Source organism: Artibeus jamaicensis, unplaced genomic scaffold, assembly GCF_021234435.1.
Source record: "Artibeus jamaicensis isolate MK-2021 breed Jamaican fruit bat unplaced genomic scaffold, CSHL_Jam_final contig_482, whole genome shotgun sequence".
Classification (NCBI taxonomy): Eukaryota; Metazoa; Chordata; class Mammalia; order Chiroptera; family Phyllostomidae; genus Artibeus; species Artibeus jamaicensis.
In genome coordinates, this window is record NW_026521857.1 from 3,504,384 (window position 1) to 3,525,581 (window position 21,198).

The 21,198-nt window shown below is 39.0% G+C and overlaps 1 protein-coding gene across 4 annotated transcripts in view; it reads left to right on the forward strand.

Moving 5' to 3' along the window:
* The first annotated feature begins 1,937 nt into the window (after positions 1 to 1,937).
* Positions 1,938 to 21,198, forward strand: part of RNF182 (ring finger protein 182) — a 64,758-nt gene continuing 45,497 nt past the window's right edge. Inside the window, exon 1 of one of the 4 annotated variants that reach the window (XM_037147968.2) lies at positions 1,938 to 2,072. The gene's annotated coding sequence lies outside the window, so the exon portion shown is untranslated. Of the gene's footprint in view, positions 2,073 to 2,457; positions 2,528 to 2,826; positions 2,894 to 17,843; positions 18,045 to 21,198 lie in introns of those variants that run through there. The other 3 variants (XM_053668203.1, XM_037147970.2, XM_037147969.2) reach the window with 3 other exon arrangements.

The window sequence follows — 21,198 nt, forward strand, 5'->3', positions numbered from 1 at the left end:
AATTGCTGTCAGTTATTTAATTACTGACAATTGCTGTTTGAATGGTATACCCTGGCAGATAAGGTGACAAATTTTAGAAGGATACTTTCCTTATAATCTTGCAATTTTGTCTAAGAGCTAGAATGGAGCTGACCTTAAGTTAAAACTAAATCTCCTTGGGAAATGTAAATGTCTACAAGAATACCTACCTACAGAATAATGCAGAACGAGGTGACTAAGGAATTCAGTAAGTGTGGACCCAATGTGGTCTTTCCAAGGCTTCAGCGTCAGAGGACAGAGCTGGCCAACTCAATAGCTTCTTGCTGTTCTGTATTCAGTTCTCAACCAGGCGGTTGACAAGTATTTGTTAAGGATTTGTTTCTGATTCCTCACTGAAAAATTACTAATATAGCCCTGGCCGGGTGGCTCGGTTGGTTGGAGCACTGACCTGTATTTGATCCCTGGTCAGGGTGTGTACAGGGGGCAACTGATGCATGTTTCTCTCTCTCTGTCTCCTTCTCCATCCCACCACCACTTTCTCTCTCTCTCAAATCCATAAACATATCTTCTGGTGAATATTAAAAAATAATTACTAATACATGCTCATCAAAGAGAAATATCAAATAAACCAAGCAATACTGGATTGTTTATAATAACGGGTAATAGTTCCTTCAATTCTTACTCTAGTTTCAGAGATAACCACTGTGAGCTATTAGGTATGTATTCTCTCAGACCCTTACCTATATGTCTACATCTATGTTTCTATCCTACCTAGAAATTTTGTGTGTGTGGAAATGGCATTACCCCACACAGATGGTTCTGCAGCCCCTCTTTTTTATTTAAATGAAATCAACCTCTATGTGTTCTATACATTTTATTCTTTTTAACGGCTGCATAGTATTATATGGTATGACTGTGCCAAGTTTATTTAGCCACATTAATGTTGATGAAAAAGAAACTGTTTCAAATTTTTGCTGTTGCAAAACTGCTGTGACGCACATCCTTGTACATCTATCACTGCATGCTTGTGTATTTCTGCTTGAAAGATTTCTCAGAACTGAGATGGATGGGAGAAAGGCATGTACATTTAAAATTCTGCAAATCCTGCCAAATTGCTTAACAGCCTGTGGGAAAGACCTTCTCTCCTGACTTCATCAGGAAGTACCAACATTTCCATTACAGGAAAGTATCCAGTCTTTCTCAGAAGCAAGCTGTTTCTACTCTCCACTCTAAAAATAATCTTATATTTTCATTAATATGTGTGGCTTCAATTGGTAATAACATTGTTCTGCTTGATGGCTTTGCAGATAGGTTGCAAACTCAGAAAACATCAGCTACTCTGGAGTTTTATCGTAAGTTTCTGACATTCCTCTGGTGATTTATAAATGTTAGAAAATAAATTCCATTCTCCCTAGGGTCTAAATGAAGACACTGTAGGTTCTGGATTCAGTAACTGATCTTTCAAGAAGACATAGTATGGGGTGATGACTCATTCACCCCATGGTAGCTGTCCTCTAGCTCTGTCCTTCAGAGGAAGCATTACTGTGGGTCTGTTAGTACTTTTCCCTCCCTCTCCAAGAATTTCCTTAGGAGAGGATGCCTAGCATACGCCAAGGTTAGCCTTGTCCCTCTCTTTTCTGGAGCACCATGGCCTGCAGTACGCAGCCCGACCTTGGCACAGAGTAAGCCCAAGTTCCTGGTAGATGCTTGGCAGTCACAGCCAGCAGCCGAGCAGTGGCTACGGCGGAGATTCACAACGCAGCCCGAAAGTTGTGTTTTCGCCGGTGAGGTTACAAGTGTGTCCTGGGTTTACGGTTACAGAAATAAAGCCCTCTCCCCACTCTGTCCTACTGGACACCGCCACAAGACAGATGCAGGATTTGGATGGGGAGAAACCAGACCTCGCGGAGACGCGCTGGGGGGGGGGGGAGAGGGGGAGGAGGGGGTATGGCGTCCGTTGGCAGCTCCGCGCGCGCTGCGGCAGAGGCAACAGAAGCGCCGAGTACCAGTTGCTCAACACTTTATCAGTTCGCACCGCTTTCTTTTCTCTTCGGTGAATTTCCATTTTGAGGGTGCAGCTCCGTAGAAGAAAGGTGTGTTGAGGGGCTTTGGAATGTCCCGTGTCGGAAACCAAAGGGGGTGCCTCCTCGGGTTGGGGTAAGAATTGGCTCCGGGCTCCGGTCCGCTCCGGCCCGGGAGAGAGGACGCCGCGGGGAGGGAGCCTGAGAGGGCGTGTTTGTGGTGGCGGTGGCTGCCCGAGGGTCCTCGTCCTCTCCAGGCTGCAGAGAAGAGCGGGGATTCCGGCGGGGGCCGCCCCCCCCCCCGGGGGGCCCCAGACTCTGGGTGTCCCGGGTCTCCACTGGGCCCGGGGCCCCGGCGGTTGCCATGGCGACGCGGGTCCGCGGCTCCGCGCGGTGGAAACAAAGCGGTCCGCCCGCTCCTCGCCCGAGCTCCTCCTCCGCCGCCGCCTCCCGCCCTCCCTGGCACCGCGGCCGCCGCCGGAGCGGCTCCGGCCCCGCGTCCGTCCACCGCGGCCGCCACGGGCCAGGTACGGCGGGCGTGCCCGGTGGCCGCCGGGGAGGGGTCGGGCGGGCACCCGGGGGCGGGCGTCCGCCTGCCTCAGGGAGAGGGCGCGGGGCCGGCTGCACCCCGGCCCCGTGGGGCGCGTCCCCGCCGGGAGACGGCCTCCCCTGCGCCGAGGAGTCCTCCGCCCAGCTGCCGGGGCGCCGAAGCCGGGGACCGCGGCAAACTTCACGGGCAGGGGCGGCGGCGGGCGGGCGGGCGGGCAGTCTGAGCTTCCTCGGGGCCACGACGTCCGGGGCCGCCGTCCTGGCGCCACTCGACGGTCCGCGCTGCGCGGGGCTTGGAGCTCCGGCCGGGTGCTCGTTGGATGTGATTTTGCTTCTTAGAGGCGGTGGGTGGTACCTGCCTACATTCATTCTCTTCTCTCCCTCTCTCTCTCTCTCTCTCTCTCTCTCTCTCTCTCGTTATCGAGGCTTTTAGAAAAAAAGATATGAAAATATTTACCTTTGGATTTCCATGTTTAATAGTTTCCTCTCTTTGAGGATGGGATGGGAGGGATGTAAAGGGGAACGTACAAGATATTTTTCACAATCTTTGGAAAGGGAGCTCATTTTTCTATGCCTGTGACTGAAGCATTTCGAGGTGCTTCTGAAGTTCATTTGGATTTGGAACATAACGACCATATCTCTGGAAGGTGTAGTTGCACCTGTAACTACATGGGGGGAGGTAGCCCGAGTTCCCCATCCAGCAATACCAGAGTCAATAGCAGAACCAGTACTTTGTAGATTAGATACTTGGCACCTATGTCATTGCTATTGTTTCTGGAATGTATTGTGTTCATGCTTTAAGGAACTGGGAGATGCCTTGCGTTTTTATACTTAAGGAAGCAATATAAAGCTCCTCTGAAGGCAGGTAGATGGGCGGTATTTGCATGTGTTTATAAGTGTGATGAGGGTTACACCCGTTGCCAAGGGCATACAGGGTACTGGATGGAGAATTGCTCAAGTTATGGTACTCCCCCTCCTTTCTCAAGGGCCCCAAGCCCTGCCATCATTTCATGACATTTAGTTTGTTGCAGAACAAAGAATACATTAAAAATATGATTGCAAAGATTGTTTTGTGGCTACTTAGATATAATCTGTGTAATAGTGTGAAAGAAAACTATTCATTTTCAGAAATATAGCTGATCAATTCTGAAGGAAATAATATATTGGTTAGTGTATTTGTTTTAGTTGGTGAGAGATGTCACGTTGGTAACTGAAAAATAAGTCAACTAATTAAATTGTATATCCAATTTAGTAAAATAATTTATAAGTTGGAATAGGTCAGTTAGTGCACATTATATAGAATAAGAGAAATATCTTTGCTAAAAGGTAGCTAATGAAAAGAAACCAGTGGCACAGATCTCTTTGAATTGCACTTAAGTTGATTGGAATTAAAGATATTAAAGCTACTGGAGGTGTCAGGTGTAAAGTGATTATCTAATAATCCTTCTCTCCCTTTTGGGATTTCAACACCTGTTAGCCTTCTGATTACTAGGTTTCTAAATCTGTTTATATTTGCTAGCAATTTTAAGCAATGTCACTTCATTAGAAGATTGTATTGAAAACTAAAGGAGTAAGTTGCACAATAATTTGCGGATAATTTTACAATAGGGTTTGTTTTTAACTGAATTTCACTTGTAGTGTGATTTACAGATGCTCTGCTAACTACTCTTTGATGATGTTAATGAAATGGTACATTGATTAAAATGAAGTAGATGTGTTTATAGAAGACAACCAGGAGAGGACATACATACTTTCTCATTTAAACATGAAAGGCAATCAGAATATTAAAATCCAAACGTATTAGATAGACATTGAATGTAGTTTCATGTTTTGTACTAAAACACATTTTGTGTTCTTTCTGAGATACCAAGAGTGCACCTTTATTCAGATCTTCATTAGCAAATCTAATATTCAAGTGCAGGGACTCTGGACCTGCTTTTCAGGCATACAGAACTCTCACTATGAGTTTTAGCTTGCATATATATTTGTGGCTAAAAAATGTACTCTGAAGAATGGAGATATCCAGGGTTAATTCGGCACAATAAAGATTTATGTTTTGCCTTTGCTGCTAGCTCACAGAAGGCCCAAGATTCAATATAGTTTGGCATTTTAAAGCAGTATTGCTTTCTGCCAAAAAATAAAATCAGTAAACATCAGAAACAAATAGTCATGCACTATTTTGTTGTAGTGGCTTTTTTACCCAAGCTCTGAAGCATGAAATGAAGCTTTTGTCAGTGCAGCAGAAAACAATAATTTGGCATGTTTGTATAGGTTACTAATGTTCTGCATAACCAGTTAATGAAAGAAAAAATACTGTGGTATCCACAGTATCTCCTTAGCAAATACAAATGGAAAGTGTGCTTTATGTCTATGCTTTAGATTAGCCACCTGGTGGAAGTAGGGAACAGCACAACACATCCGTGAGTGTAAAACACCATTTGTCACTTTCACTGATTCATAATAGTATGAGACTTAGGCTTAAGAGTCTTAATTTTATGATCTAAAACTGGTCTCTATTTTTGGAATAGGTTAAAAAATATGGTCTATAATTGTAACAGCCATTTCTCTACTTGAAGAATTCTGTAATTTATCAAGCATGTCCAAAGATATAAATCAAGCCAAGAAATGCTCTTGTTTAAGTTAGGGTTAACATTATATTTCTGCCATTGAAAGTCAGTTGTTTGTAACTGTATGAGCCTGCACGGGCAGCATAAGGCCACTGAAGCCTTTGTTGGCTGTTTCTGGGATAACATTCTCTTGCAATTTCTAGTTGTATCATGATAATATGATGGCTGGTTGGTAATTTAGCATTCAGTACAATGTGTTACAGCATTTATAAAAGCATGTTTAGGAAGGATGATAGTTTTTTAATGATTTCTTCATTATCAAAACACTTAGGTTTGCATTCGTGGCTGGGGAGAATAATGTAGCTCTAAGACCTGGCTGAAAAAATGCTATAAAATATAAGGTATTGTAAACTGACCTGCCGTACATGGGAGGTATGGATCACAACTACCGTGCTGAGAAAAGGCAAGAGAGAGAGGAGATGGTGGGTGACAGGAAGTGGTGTTTTGTGACATGGATTATGGATAGTGATTGGTAGAGGTTGAAAAACTTCTGTGGGCATGTGTTTCATTTTTTTGTGCTCCTAGTTAAAATGAAGATAAGATGACTTAAGTCATTTTGTAAAGCACAAGTGCTTGGGGAAATGCATAGATTTACACTGTCTGGAACATAATTCGAGAGTTGTAAGTATAGTTTGAGATCAAGGATTGATTTTCTTACATGCCAGTTATTTGTAGCAATTATATACTATATTTTTGGAATCGGTCAACAAATATTTAATGAGCATTTCCTTCTATATATTTTATGTAGCTTGATGCAAGTCATATGAACTCTTATGGATGAGGAATTATTTGTTTTCCAACTATTATGAGTATTCATTTTATTTTATGTATGATGCCCAAATAGTCTCCTTTGGCTTAAATTTCAGCTTTTCTTATGGGGAAAAGTTACCACTTAGTTCCTTAATGCTTTTAAAATAATTTTATATCCCTAGGGCTTTAGAAAATATGATTTGATTAATTTGTTATTCAACCAGAAGACTATTGGAAACTTAATTTTTAATGGTGTGCATTTAAAACACAGCACATATTATAAACCTTAATATCACATTGTGGACAGCTACAGAGGTTATATGGTGGATAGGGAAATTTGGCATTGATTGCTCATTACCCTAAGTGTCTTGAACAAGATCCCTGCTTCTTTATCTTATAATCAGTGAAAGCCAAAGGACCTGGAGATGGCGGCTTCTGTGGCTTAAAAAATGTTGGTTAAAAAGGGAGGTTAATATATACTGAGAGCCGGCGTGGCGGTGAAGGAGAAGAGAGGGGAAAAAACTCTGATGGCTCTAATATTCTCTTCAGCACATTATGGTTCCCGATCCTGAAGCAGTTATCCAAGGGCTGTTGATGTTTCCAAAGGTGGGCCACCTCTACAACAGAGATGCTCCTTCTGATTGCTTACCCCATCTTTTCTCCTGACTGACTAAAAAGTGACTCCTTTTAGTTGTGGCGTAAGTGCACTTTGAATATTATAAACCACAAATTCGGGCATGGATATATCGTGTTAACTAATTGGTCAGGTAGACCAGCTCAATAAGATAGTAATGGAACTATAAAATAAGGTGATGTCTTTGTCCAACATATTTGATGTACCTAAATGAGAAATTGTTTCCATGAGTCTAAGTCATCTTCCTTCTCATATGACCACAGTAACTCAAGGGAGACATGGCATTTTACACAGTTTTATCACTGCATGATGTGTGGGGCATACTTATAGATGCTTACTCATACCCTTGAGTTGTAAATCTACAATAAAATGTTTCCATGTGGTCTTCCCTGGCATTTTCTCTTGATGTAAATCTTTTCCTCAGATGCTGTGTAGTATGATTGCAGTTCCATCTTTTCTATCATTCAATCAAATCCTCACTGATGCGTCCAGTGGGCTGGGCACCATTCCAAGCACTTAGCAAATATTAACTTAGTTAATGTTCCTATGAGGATTAGGTACTATTATGATCCCCAAATTTAAGAAGAAAGAAACTGAATATAACTGATCGCTCTCTGTTATATTAACCTAAAGTTGTATAGGATGTACCAGGATTCTGACTTCTTTATGTCAAGGGATGCAGCAAGCTTTACTTTCCAATTCACTCATCTATTTTAAGTGTAGAAATAAAGGCACTAACTTTTATGGCACTTAGGCTTTCTACTTATATTGAGAAAAAGAAACAAAACCTGGGGTCATAAAATAAGAAGCATTTCTTCCTAGCATATTATAACATGTACTAGTATTTTCTATACAAAGAAACCAGAATAGGCTAATTTACAGAAAAGATACTTTCTGAAGATGGTTCTTTCACTTATTATTTGTATTCACATACTAAAATAATACATTTTTCTATGGTATTAGCCTTATTATATACATGTAAATGCATCTTTTAGATGTTTGTCTATTTTTTATTGCTTTACATGGTCTATCATAAATCTAAGCTCACCTATTATTTTCTTTCCTTTAAAATTTTTTTACTGTGTTTATTGACTTTAGAGAGAGAAGAAAAGAAAAAAAGGGAGAGGGAGAGAGGGAGAAACATTGGTTTGCCCTAAGAAGGGATCAGACCTGGAACCGAGGTAATGCTCTGACCAGGAATCGAACCCTTAACCTTTTGGTGTATGGAGCTATATACGCTATAACCAGCTGAGCCTCACCGGCTTTTTCCTTAGCTAACTCTAGCCTGTCCTAAGGACACACTCTCTCTTTCAAGAGAACTGTTCGTATACTTCTTTTAAAAAACAATTTAGCATGTTTTTGAAAATACATCTGTTTTTTGTGCTGCATTGTAAGCTTCTCAAGAGCAAGAACTATGTCTTATTCATTTTCAAAGGTAAAGTAGGTAGAAGTATGCTTTCTTAATTGACTACTTATGTGATAAAAAATATGTTTTAACTAGTTCCAAAGCCAGTATTGAGGGCCTTAAGAAAGTCAACATTAGGGCTGTAGGAAACTGCTTCAGGTTCCCCGTAGTACTATTACTTCAGTTATCTAAGTTTCAAAATGTATCATTAGGATAGTATGAAATTAATTTGAGCTTTTAGTTACTTGAAATACTACATTAGAAATCATATATCACAAATTTTTGTTTTCAATTATTTGAATTCCTTATGTTCATGTCTTAAAAGTTTACATATAGAAAGCATAAAAACACTATCCAGCTTAATTTTATACTAACAGTTATGAATAAGCTTTTGATAATTCTAAAGACAGCAAAAAGATGGATCTTTGAAAATCACTTACATTTGTCTTTATAATCCTTCTAGTCCTTTACCTCCTATCAATACATCCCCTTTACATCCCCCCTTCCTCTGTCTCCACAGGAGGGTCATTAGCATTTTAATTTCAGGGGGGCTTTCTTATTTTAGCTGTATGAAAAGGAAGTTAAATAAGACAGGAACCCATAACAGCAAGCAATGAGTCATAGTTCTGTAGGTTCTTTTAAATAATAAATATTGTAATGGCTACCATCTGCTGAATGCTTACTTGGTGCCAGGGACTCTATTAAGTTTGCTATACAAACTATCTTTTAATCTTCACAAGTACTCATTTCCTCATCAATGAAATGTGAATAAATACTTTATCCAGGATTGCGCACAGTCCATACATTTAAAAATCATGATTTTTGTGGATAAATCCCACTCTGAAGCTGATTAGAATTGCTCTGTTAATCACCAGCAGACAAAGAACGCCTTCCTGAGGCAGTGGAGATGCTTTCCGATTACGCCTGCTCTGGGAAGACTGGCAGGTGAGGACTGCCTGGTGGGGAAGATTCAGAACGGTAGGTGTGGTCCTCTTAGGCGGGGGAGATGGTTCTCAGGAGGTAACTAAGAAAAATAAGTTTTTGTTTACCCTTACTGCTGCAGACGCTAGGTAGGGTTTTGGGTAGAAGGACGAGGAGAACTCTTTTTTTTTAATCCACTCCCAGGACATATTTTTCATTGCTTCTAGAGAGAAAGGAGGGAAAGGGGAGAAACAGTGATGCGAGGGGGAGGCATCGATTGGTTGCTTCTCCTTTGGGCCCAGGCTGGGGGTCACGCACCCACACTGGGATGAACCCTGCAACCTTTTGAGTACGAGACAGGGCACCGCACTCCAACCAACTGAGCCACGCGGCCAAGGCAGGAAGGGGAGAACTCTTCCCTTCAAACATATTTTTAGAATTAAAAACAAAATTAAATGGAACTATTTTTCCTCTCCTGAATTAAAAAAAAATTTATGTCATGTACTAGATTGGGAATTCACACAGAAAAGGGCCATGTTGATGGTATAGGATGAAAATAAATGAAATGAAAAGTAATTCAGGCTGGACTTTTCTGAGGGCCTTTGTTCCTGCAGGAGAGTTCCTCACCTTAGGGTGCTAGGCGTCTGTACTGGATGTACGTTGGGCCAGGATGAAATTAGAAGCCTTGAAAACTTCTCATTTGGGCCATTCCCCTTACACCATGGGTTTTTCCTGTAATTCTTAGCGCAAACCTTTCTTGATAGCTACTGGGAAAAAAGAGGGACAAGAGACTTTTAGTTAAAATCTTAACAGCATGTAAAAGCTCACTTTTATGAACAACTAGTCAGTGTGAGCTCTTTTTCACATTCAAGGGATGTATGAAAGTCAGTAAAGCTCTATGGCTAAGGGCATGAATTTAGAAGCCAGACAGCCTGGAGTTGAATCCTGGCTCCACTGTCTTCTAGCTATATGACCTTGTGGCATCCACTTAATCATGCTGTGACTTCCCTTTATTACCTGGAAAATGGGGAGACCAATAGTCTCTGGGTTGTTATGAGGATTAAATGGATTAATATTTGTAAACTACTTAATTATGAGCTATTAAGAATAGGTTTTATATACAGAAAGTACAACTGATATATATATATATGTATACACACATGTATATCAGTTATATATGTATAAAGTACGGGTAAATAAAAATCTAGATTTATTTAAGCCTTTAAATTCAACTTATTATTCTGTTTATAAATCTGGTAAATGTGAGCAATCACATTCACTTTTTCTTTGATGAAACTTTGGTTCAATTTGAACAGACTCAGTTCTTTTAGCTGTCAGTCTAATGTACAAACTTAGCTAAATTTAAAACCTTAAATATTTTCAATGGTATATATAAACTTGATGTATTTGTTTTTCTATTTAAATAAATTAGATGCTTATTGGACAAGTTTATAACCCAAATAAGTAAAACCTTTCCAAATACTTAGCTCAAGTTCTTTATACTATCACTTACAAAGTTTTATTTTACATTAAAAATTTTATATCATTTTATAGACATAGGCAAATTCTCATAAACATTTCAGTCTAAATAAATAATATGTTTATATTTATCACACATTTAAAACTATTGGGTTGGCTAAAAAGTCTGTTTAGTTTTTCCGTAAAAGAAAAGACAATTTTCGTTCTTACCAGTAACGTTACTGACTTGGTTATCTTGAGTGTGTCAGTTATCTCCCATGTGGTATAATGTGGATTGTTCTCAGTGTCTCAGTGTGGTCACCGTCAACCTCAATGGTCCACCCAACTGTGGAGCATCATCCAGCGAGAAATCTGTAGCATGACGCTTTGCAAATCACTTTTTTTGCAATCTTTAATCATTTTTATTATACAAAAGTAGTAATAACCATAAGAAAATTAACTTAGTTTTATAATTTATGATTAAATGTAACTGAAGTAGAATCAAGCAATGTTAAATGAAATAAAGATACAGATATATTTTTAATAAAAAGGAATGAAAGTAGCATCATTGAATTTAAGATTTTTTATGTGATGTATATATTTAAGATGTAACGTATATATTTAAGATGTTTTCTGTAAGCCTAATCCAAAAAGCAAAAACAAAGATGTACAGATTTAGAAGGACTAAATATTTTAACTATGAATATGAACAATTTAAAATGTAAAAACGCGCATTCAAGATTCATTATCTTAGAAACTAATTTGAAAACTATAGAAATTACAATTTTAGGCATACATGTAGACAAAACAGTCTGTCCAGAAAAAGTCCAGCCTTTGTTAATACAAGGAGAACTGTTGGCGTGACATTGACGTAACCTGGCAGCCAAGGAGAGTGGACTGGAAAGCCCATGTATGAAACATGATGACTTCATTGTACTGGTCACTGGGGGTACTAGATGCCATCGAGTGAGCATGTGTACTGTGTGGTGGTTAGAATCAAGATGACTGAGTAGAGCAACAGATCTACATAGAATTTTTCATAAGCTTGAACATTCCTCCACGGAAACGATTCTGATGATTCAGAAGGCTGCAGCTATGGGCAGCTGGTGATTGACAGCTTCATCACAACCACACACCCACTCATGCATCACATCTTGTGCAGAGTGTTTTGGTGAAACATCGAGTCACCCAGGTGACTCAGCCCCCCTATAACCCAGATTTGGCATCCTGTGACTTCTGGGTATTCCCAAAACTAAAATCACCTTTGAAAGGGAAGAGATTTCAGACAGTCGATGAAATTTAGGGAAATATGATGGGGCAGCTGATGGCAATTGAGAGAACTGCGTGAGGTCCCAAAGTGCCTACTTTGAAGGGAACTGAGGTATCATTATCCTATGGACAATGTTTCTTGTATCTTCTTCAATAAATGTCTCTGTTTTTCATATTACTTGGCTGGATACCTTCTGGACAGACCTTTATACTGGTAGTAAAACTGTTACACAGTAATTTTATTTTATTTTATTATTTTATTGTTGTATTGCAGTTGTCCCAATTTTTCTCCCTTTGCTCTCCCCACACACTGCTTTTGACAGGATTGATCAATCACTGCTTCTCCATATACTGCACAAACCATTTTTTGGTGTGTTTTGAGTTTTTACCTTTCTCGAAATAATAAAGCATATGCCAAAATGTTGCATAGTTTTTTCCATCTTCAACATTAGAATGGCTGCACAAAAATTCACCAATTTGATGTTTTTTTTAAATGCACGATGATATGACAGCTGTTATAATACTAACAAAATGGTTTTGAATGAAGTTAAACACAACTAAGCACTACTAGAGCCATCTTACAGAGAAAAACCAAATGATCTTTTTGGCCAACCCAATTGAATCATAAGCCTCATCTGTCAGTTTTTGTCAGATTCATTTAAACATTAAAAACGTAATTATCCGCAAACTTTCAATCGATATAAAACATATTTCTAAACTTTTCTAAACAGTATTAATATGATCTGATTTTATTCATTATCTCTGCACTTCATTCTAAATCTTGTCTAGATCGGAGAGTCACCCACTGGAAGGAAATTTATTATCAGGTGAGCCAGCAGTACCACTTTAGGTGAGCTATCATTATGCCGTTCCATATCGACTATTTTTCATGAAAGTATAGTTTCTTTTGATCACCTCCTGGATAATTCTTCCTGTGATGCGGATGAATAGGTTTGGATTTCTTTTATAGTCACTAAGACAACAGGTGACTCCAAACATTGCTTTTCAGATATTACTGGTATTTTAATCCTAGGACAAATGCTCTCCAATGTGTAATTTTGTTTTGAGTAGGCATATTAAAAAAGCAAAAAAATTTAATTTTAATAATTTTGTTTAACCCAATATGTCCAAAATATCACCATCATCTCAACATGTAACAAGTATAAAATTATTAACAAGATATTTTTCATTCTTTTAATTTTTTTAATGAAGTCACTTATACTTAAAAGAATATCTCAGGTTGGATGCTAAATTTTTAGCAGTTACAATGAAATGTAGTCCTGACAAAATAGTAAAGTAGTACTTGTTGGAACAATATTTTACATTGCTTCAGTTTCTAAATTAAATTTAAATAAAATTAAAATTTTAGTTCCTTATTTGCACTACCCACATGTCAGTGCTCTAGCCGTCATGGCCAGTGGCTCCCATATGGAACAGCGCAGCCCGAGACCCTGGGTTCAGACTTACTCCTGACTTAATTCTTTGGTCGGCTTTGGGTTGTGCCCCACTGCTGTTTCAGATAGCTTCTTTCACTCAGTTGGGTGCTTCATTTCTCCAGGTCACAGGAATTTTATTGACATATGCTTGGCTTGACAGGCATTCTGATATCATTTTATTAAATTAGAATATTCCAGCTTTTGTCTATTTTTCTGAATGGTTTCTCAGACAACCAAAAATTTGTTTGTTTACAACAGCAGTGGTTTTTTTCAAAGGTGGCTCAGTGGGGTAGGCTCGTGCCGTCTCTGCTTCATCATAAGTAGTTTGCCTTTTAGATGGGGATGTTAAGACTTAAATGTAATTCATATGTGACTGGCAACCCTCCTCCTCTCCCTGCTCATTATCCTGCTAGCCTAGAAAACCATTTCTTCTTTTCTCTCCTCAAACCTGTATTCCTTCCTCCATCCTTGTCCTCTGTAGATGACCTTGCTTCTAGAAAGTTTCCGCCATTGGATCTTCGGCCTCTCCTGCTTCCCCACCCATACACGCTACCATCTCCTGCAGGACCCTGAGTGCCTGAGCTCCCTCTCCAGCTTCCTCCTGCACTTGTGCATCATGTTCTTCTCCTCTTGCCAACTCATGGATAATGGTTTCTCTCTCATCAATTTTCCTCATTATTGGATCTTTCCATCATTTTATATACAGTAGTATTACAAACTATATTAATTCAAGCTCATCTTAAAAACAAACACAACACAATGCTTCCTAACACCTACATTTTTCTACCATTTCTACACCATTTCACTGCTCTCCTTTATAGCAAAATTTCCCGAAAGAATTGTCTACACTGCTCTTTTCTATTTCTGTCCTCTTATTCTTGAACATATATGTACCAGTGAGGGCTTCATACCCATCACATTGCTGAAAGTGCTTCAGAGTGACCTTGCCAAATCCAGAATCAGTTCCAAGTCTTCCTCTTATTCAACCTATTGGAAACACTTGACATTGATCAGTCTCTTCTTGAAAGATTTGTTCCTCATTTGGGCTACACATTAGGTTTTGCTTTAGTAATATTGTATTTCAAAGCACTGTAAAACTCAGTTGCTCACATTTAATCTTTTATTTGTGGGTCTCCTGGGTTTACTGCATTTTAGCTGATCCAGGTTGGGCTGAGCTGAGTGGCCCTGCCCCAGGCTGTGGTTTGCTTTAGATCTGCTCCTAATGTATTTGTTCTGGGACTTATGCTACAGGGACTACCCAGGTTATGCTCTTATTGTGGCAGATTATTGGGGTTCAAGAGTAAAGTCAAGTCACATAAACACACTGGAAGCCTTTTATTACATTTTTGCCCACTAACACTCCCATTGGCCTCCAAAATTCACATAGCCAGGCCTAATATCAGTGTGCAGGGAGGCACACTCCATCCACAATTGGGGAGGAAATGGGAGTGAATTTGCTGAACAATAACCGAGCACACCACGTGCGGTCTCCAAGACGCCCTTCTTCGTTGACCCTCTGCCCATCTCACTGGCTTCCCTGCTCAGTGTTCTCGATGGTGTCTGGAGGTCTCTCCAGACATTGCAGCGCCTGCAAGTCCAGTCTTTGGATTTCCTTTTTTTTTGTTCACTGCCATTTCCTAAGTAGCTCATCTTGTGGCTTTAATATCAGTTACCTGCTGATGAGTCTCAAATTCATGTCTTCGGTAGAATTTCTTCCCTTATTAAGCAAAAAAGAAAAAAAGAGAAAGAAGTCATGAGCGTGCGCAGCAGGATGGCGATTGCTAGGGGGAGAAGAGGTGAGGAGGAGTAAGAGGTTGAAGGTATATGATTTTGTTAACCAGTGTCACCCCAATAAATTCAGTAAAAAATAAAGAATAAAGAATAAAATTCTTCCCTTAATTACCCATCCATGTAAGTATTTTACATTTCCATTTGATTGTTTAAATAGTCATCTCAAACTCAACATAATCCAAAAATGAGCTCCTGGTTCCCTGTACCAGTACCTTCCCTACCTGCTGCTTCCATAATTTTTCCCAATTTAGTAAAATGCTCTCGTCATTCTTTGAGGGGCCTTGGCCATAACTTTGGACTTCTTCATAACTTGATTTTTCCCTTTTTTTCCCTTCATACTTTAAATGGAGTCCACCTGCTGATTTGACTCTCTGCCTTCAAATTTGATCATTTCTCCTACTGTAGTACAATCTACTACCATTTCCTTTTTGTTTTATTGCAGGTACCTTCCAACTGGCCTCCCAGCCTCTTCCTTTATAGGGCACAATACATTCTTATTTCCTAGATAGCAGCCAGAACAGTTCTTCTGAACTTGAAATCAGATCCTATGAATTCCCTGCTCAAAAGACTCTGATGCCAAAAGAAAACAAAATAAACCCGCCATTCCCTGGTTCCCTCCTCACTCAGTAAATGGCAGAGCCAGTTCAAGGGGCCTACATGCTCTGCTCCCCCCCCCCCAACATCTCCACCTTGCACATTGCACTCCAGCCTTGCTGTTCTTTGAACACACCAAGACTGCTCTGGCCCCTGGACCTTAATACTGCTGTCCCCTTTGGGGACTGCTCCTTCTTGAAATATGTGTGAGGTCACTTCTGTGTTTTAGGTTTGTACTCAAATGTTATCAGAGTGGCCTTCTATAAAAAAAGCACTCTGTAAAAAATCGCAGTGCTTTGGTCTCCTGTACTCTCTCTCCTCACCTGTTCTTTTCTGCAGCACTGCTACCACCTGGCACAACATGTAAACAAACAAAAAGTGTACATCTGTTTGTTTCCTCTTCTGTTGTGTAAAATCCATAAAGACAGTGGCTCTATTTTTTGTTTTTGCTCTATATTTTCAGCTTCTAGAACAATGCCAGGAATATAGAAAGTGCTTGATAAATATTTCTTGAATGAAGAGAGTAATTTCATATGATGCCTGTTTGCAGCCCAGGATGATCAGTGTTAAGAATATTTCAGAATATTATAAAACAGTTTTACATTTCTGTAGTCAAGCCCCTGTGCTTGGTGTTGTCAAGTGGTTGTTTCTGTAGCTTATTAAATGGCCTCAGAGAATAGTGCAGAAAATGCCATTCGCTATTCTGGTAAACAAATCTGAATTATTTATTTGGTAAAATCTGAGACTTCTACAATCACTGCAATGAGCATATCAAGGCAGAAACTTCATATTTTAACTATTTTCGCAAAGTCTTAAAAAAGTATAATTCTCTAATCAAGGCTTTGTAAAGATGGATATAAACAATTTGAAGATAATTTTTGGAGCCTTGCTAATGTTAATATGAGTTAGAATTTCTTATGTGCAATTTTAGAGCTAAGAAATAAAAGGAAGACACCCGAAACCCACTATGTGAGTTGCCACTTGAATTGGCAGTTTGCTTGCAGATATTCAAGTACTGATGATAATAACAAGCACTTTAACAAGCATGATGTCTCGGGAGTGGTGGGAGGGAGGTACATGCGTTGTAGGGGAGGATACATGGTGATGGAAGGAGACTTGACTTAGGGTGGTGAACACAATAGAATCTACAGATGGTATATTATAGAATTTTACAGCTGAAGCCAACATAACTTTATTAACCAGTGTCACCCCAATAAATCCAGTAAATAAAAGAAAACATGGTGACTCCAGAGCTAGAGGCAGCAAAATCAAGTAAGTCTCATAGTTCTTTGATTAGCTTTTCAAACAAGTAAAGATGTTTTCTAGGGGGAGGGGTTAGAAAGTTTAGCAAAGCTTTTAATGATTTCTTAATCATTAAAATGTGAACAGATTATAGAAAATACAAAATATATCCTCACTCCCAGCCTGTGAATGAAAAAAATTCTGCTGTTTGTTATATCTTCTGTGTGTGTGTCATTTATGAACTTTTTCAGCGTGTGTCCATGTTTCCTGAGAAGGGAAGAGACTTATTGCAGGTTATTAAATCAGCAGTAGGTACTAAGTGACGGAAATGAATCAGAGTTATTCACCAGTGCATGGTCTGCCTTGCTGGTTCTCTCTGCCCACATTGCATGGACGGTAGGATCTGGGGCGGAATCCTGGCTTTGCCCGTTAGTAAACCGTGTGATCTAGAGCATGTTCCCTAACTTCCCTTACAAGCTTCACCTACCTCATTACAAAGTGGAGGACTAACGGTACCCATCATGGTGAAACGTCTAGAGGTTTAAAGGATTAAATGAGGTACAATAATACATGTACTCAGTATTTATTATCAGCTTATTTATTGTTTCTTATTAAGTGTATAATATTTTAGCTTGGGGAGATTATAATAGGAGTGGATGGTGGAATTATAATTTTACATGCAAAAATGGTATGACTACCATGGACATAAGCTTTTCTAATACTGGGAATTGATTTGTGTTGATTTAAAGATGTTTTTGTCATTTAACTTCCTCATAAGTGATAGCAGTTTCATTGGAATTAAGATGGATCTGAATTAGAGCGCGTGTTCTTACAGCTGATATCAGTTTGTAGGTGGGAAGTAATTAGATGTAGCTCAACCTGTGAGCAGAGGGCTGAGATTGAATAATTTGGAGACTGTTGGGAACTAATAAATCTGTTAGGATAAAGAAAATTCTACTGACAAACGATGGTGGTATGAAGTTTTAAAGAGCAGGGTAAACGACTCTTTCTGCTAAACCTCTTGTATGTATAGTTCTGAAAGTGGCAGTCCTGTACTTAGCCCATGAATTTTTGGTTTTATAAAAGAACATATTCACTTACAGAGTACATGTGTACAGGTAAAACAAATGGCATGTGTACAGGGAAGAGACCAGGAGTAGCTGGACACCAAACCATGATAATGCCATCACCTGGAAGAGTTGTTGTGAGGATGAAGGATGGGTGGATGCATGGAACATGTACAACGCATGTGATGGATAAAATGCACTAAATAAATGGCAGCTCTCTGCTATTTGGCATCTTTCACCTTCATCACATTCCCTCTCATTTCTGCCTTTTCCTGGAGGAGATGAAGACTTGTACTTAAAGGTAATTTTTAATGATTTCTTAAAAAAATAATTCTGGCATTTTACCTGTTTTTCAAGGTCCATATTTATATTTAGTCACATAGTTCTTTATACCTCTCTCCAAATGCAGAATACTATATAATTTAAACACTGCATTGTGAGTCTCTTTAAAAAATTAATAGTGCAACATTAAAATTTCAGATGTACTTAGAATAGTATTAATAATATTTCAATGAGTAGAATTAGGGTTTCTTATTAGAACAGATTTACAAATAAATTTTCATTAATTGATATGTTTTATAAAACATTTTCCATGTAGCAGTTGTTTTTTTTTTAGATGGAGTAACCTATTGAAATCAGGTCAGAAAAATAAGAATAGCTATTATTAAATTGTGGGATTTAGGTTAAAATATAGTAGATCTTTTTTTAAAGTATTACCTAATTGAATACATTTTTATCCTATTATTTGTGCCTGCTTTGGTTTTATTATTAAATAATTCTGTAGTGGTTTTTAAAGCATGTACCTCTTGTTTTGTTCAAATATGACAAGCATATTAATTTCATTATATAATACTTGCCTTTATATCCTTCAAACAGCTAACAGATCTCTCCTAATATCTTCCTCAGCTGTTTTTTTGTACTCTGAGCTCATTTTATGGGTCTTCTTTTAATCATTCGTGCATGCAATGCTTCCTCCTGCCCCTGGGTCTTTGAACTGGCTCTTCCCTCTGTGTGGGTGTTCTTCCCTTTTCTCTTCACTCAGTAGCTCACGCTCATTTTTTAGATTTCAGCTTAGTTGTTACTTCCTTATTCCCTTAAGTGCCTAACCAGGTCAAACATCACTACTCGTTCCACAAATACTTATTGAGTGGCTCCACTAGGCCAGGCAGAATTCTAAGCTGAGAATGTAAGCAGATGTTTCCCTTTCTACAGTGCTTGCATTCTAGAGAGGAGATACTTGCACTCACATGTGCACACACACACACAAATCCAGACAATCAAGAAAGCTAGCAGAGACAAATAATGTGTGGATAATAAAAATAAGGCATGTTTTGGATATTACTTTAGATTAAGAAGGAAGGTAACATTTAAGCTGAGACCTGAATGAGAAGGGGAGCCCTTCATCAGGAGCACAGGAGCAGAGCATTTCAGACAGAAGGAATAAGTGTAAAGGCCCTGAGGCAGAGAGAGGGCAGGAGAGGGGTATGAAATGAGGTTAGAGGGGAAGGAATGGCCAGATTGCTCAAGGCTTTGCGATTCAGGATAAGTTGCTTGGGTTTTATTCTCTGTGCAATGGGAAACCACTGGAGAACTTTTTACAGAGGTGAGGGTTGGGAGAAATGGGAGTAATTTGATTCACATTTTACAAATATTCTTCCACGTAGAGAATAGATTGTAAGGGGGCAAGAGTGGTAGCAGGGAGAACTGTTAGGAGCCTATTGCAATAGTCTAGCTAAGAGATGTTTTTATTACAATTGTAATTTTACATTTATGTGTGTGCCTATCTGACTGATACTGTCCTCGCTGGACTGTAAATTCCCTGAAGACAGTGGCAGTGCCCTTTTCTTTTTTCCTTAAAGTTGTATTCACGCTGCTTAGTCCAGGGCTTGGCACCATATGGACAGTTACCTACTACTTCAGGGGCTAGGTAAGGATTTTGAGAAACGATGAATAAGATGTAGTTCATCTATGTTGACATAACTATAAATTCAGTTGTAGTTAGCTGATACACAAAATATAGATGAATAGTATCACAGCCAAAGAAATTATTATGGCTGGCAGAAAAAAATGATAATATCAAGGTCCTTATTCACTTATTCAGATCAGAGTTGCAAGTCTTTCACAGTTATTCTGATGGTGGAACTGCTACAGGTCACATATTAATAAGTGGAAGGTATTTTCAGGGAGAATCTGTGAGAACATTAGATAGTCCAAAAAGGATAGTACGTTAGTGATAACCACGTGATGTCACTAAGACTGTTGAGAATGTCATGGTATTTTAATCATGGTAATGTATGGGTAGAAAAATTACTCGGTGTATCTTACATTAAATATGTATAAAAGATGTTTTAAAACACTTAATTTTTGAAATAAGACATCTATGAATCTTTTAAGATAAACCTTGCTTACTGTAATGGGACATTTGAAATGGACCATGAGATTGATTTATACCCTTCTGGTATGGAACTAGCCACTTAACAGATTTAATGTTTCCCTTCCCCTATCTTTGTAGACAAAGATAGAAGAGTTTGAAACCTTTAAACAATTTGACTCCAAGAGTGGGACACATAATTAGGACGAGCTTAAAGCAGTTAGAACTCAAAATTATATCTAGACTAAGATTCAATTATTCTTTGTCTGCAATAAATTTAAATGGCTTGATTATTAACCTCTAGGTCATGGTTGATTGGTCTATACATGATAGATCTTTCTGCCAGAGAAAGTCATCCAAAAAAAAAAAAAAAAGGAAATTTAGACAGCCCTTGCAAAAATCTTGCATTGTAGAAAGGACTTTTTTTTAGGTAAATGCATTTAAGGATTCTGCTTTCTTTATTAATTTATTTATTCAGTGAGTATTGAATACCCACTGTGTGCAAGGCACTGATGACCCAAAGATGAACACCCTTTTGGGGCTTACAGTGTAGAGACCAGTCTTATCACTAGAGTGTGACGTGAGGACAGGTGATGATGCCTGTGGAAGCAGCATGTAGGAGAGGTGTCCAAACCAGATCTGGGAGCGAGTAGTGCCTATGCTTAATGATGGATGTCCCAGGCAAGGGACAAGTATGGGATTGGTTAGGGTGGTGAGAATAAGGAAAAGATCTAGGATGAGGGAACTTTGCACACTAAAAGCCTAGGAGCTATTCTAGAGAGAATGTGGCTTCTTTGGAGGGGGTAGGTAGACTTGGGGAGGGGATGGAGTGAAGTTGGGGGGGAGGAGGGAGTTCAAAGAGATGTGGCTGGTGAGGAAAACCGTACAGATGAGGGAGATAATAAAATATTTTCAAGAGGGGAGTAAATGGCCAGATATGAGTTCTAGAAAATCTCTGGGTACTTTGTATAGGCTTTTAAAAAATTACAACATTCTTTTACCTGTTTTGTGTTGTATGTATCATGTGTAGACCTAAGGAAGCAGTATTTTTTAAGTAAACTTTGTTACTAAGGTTAACATGCAT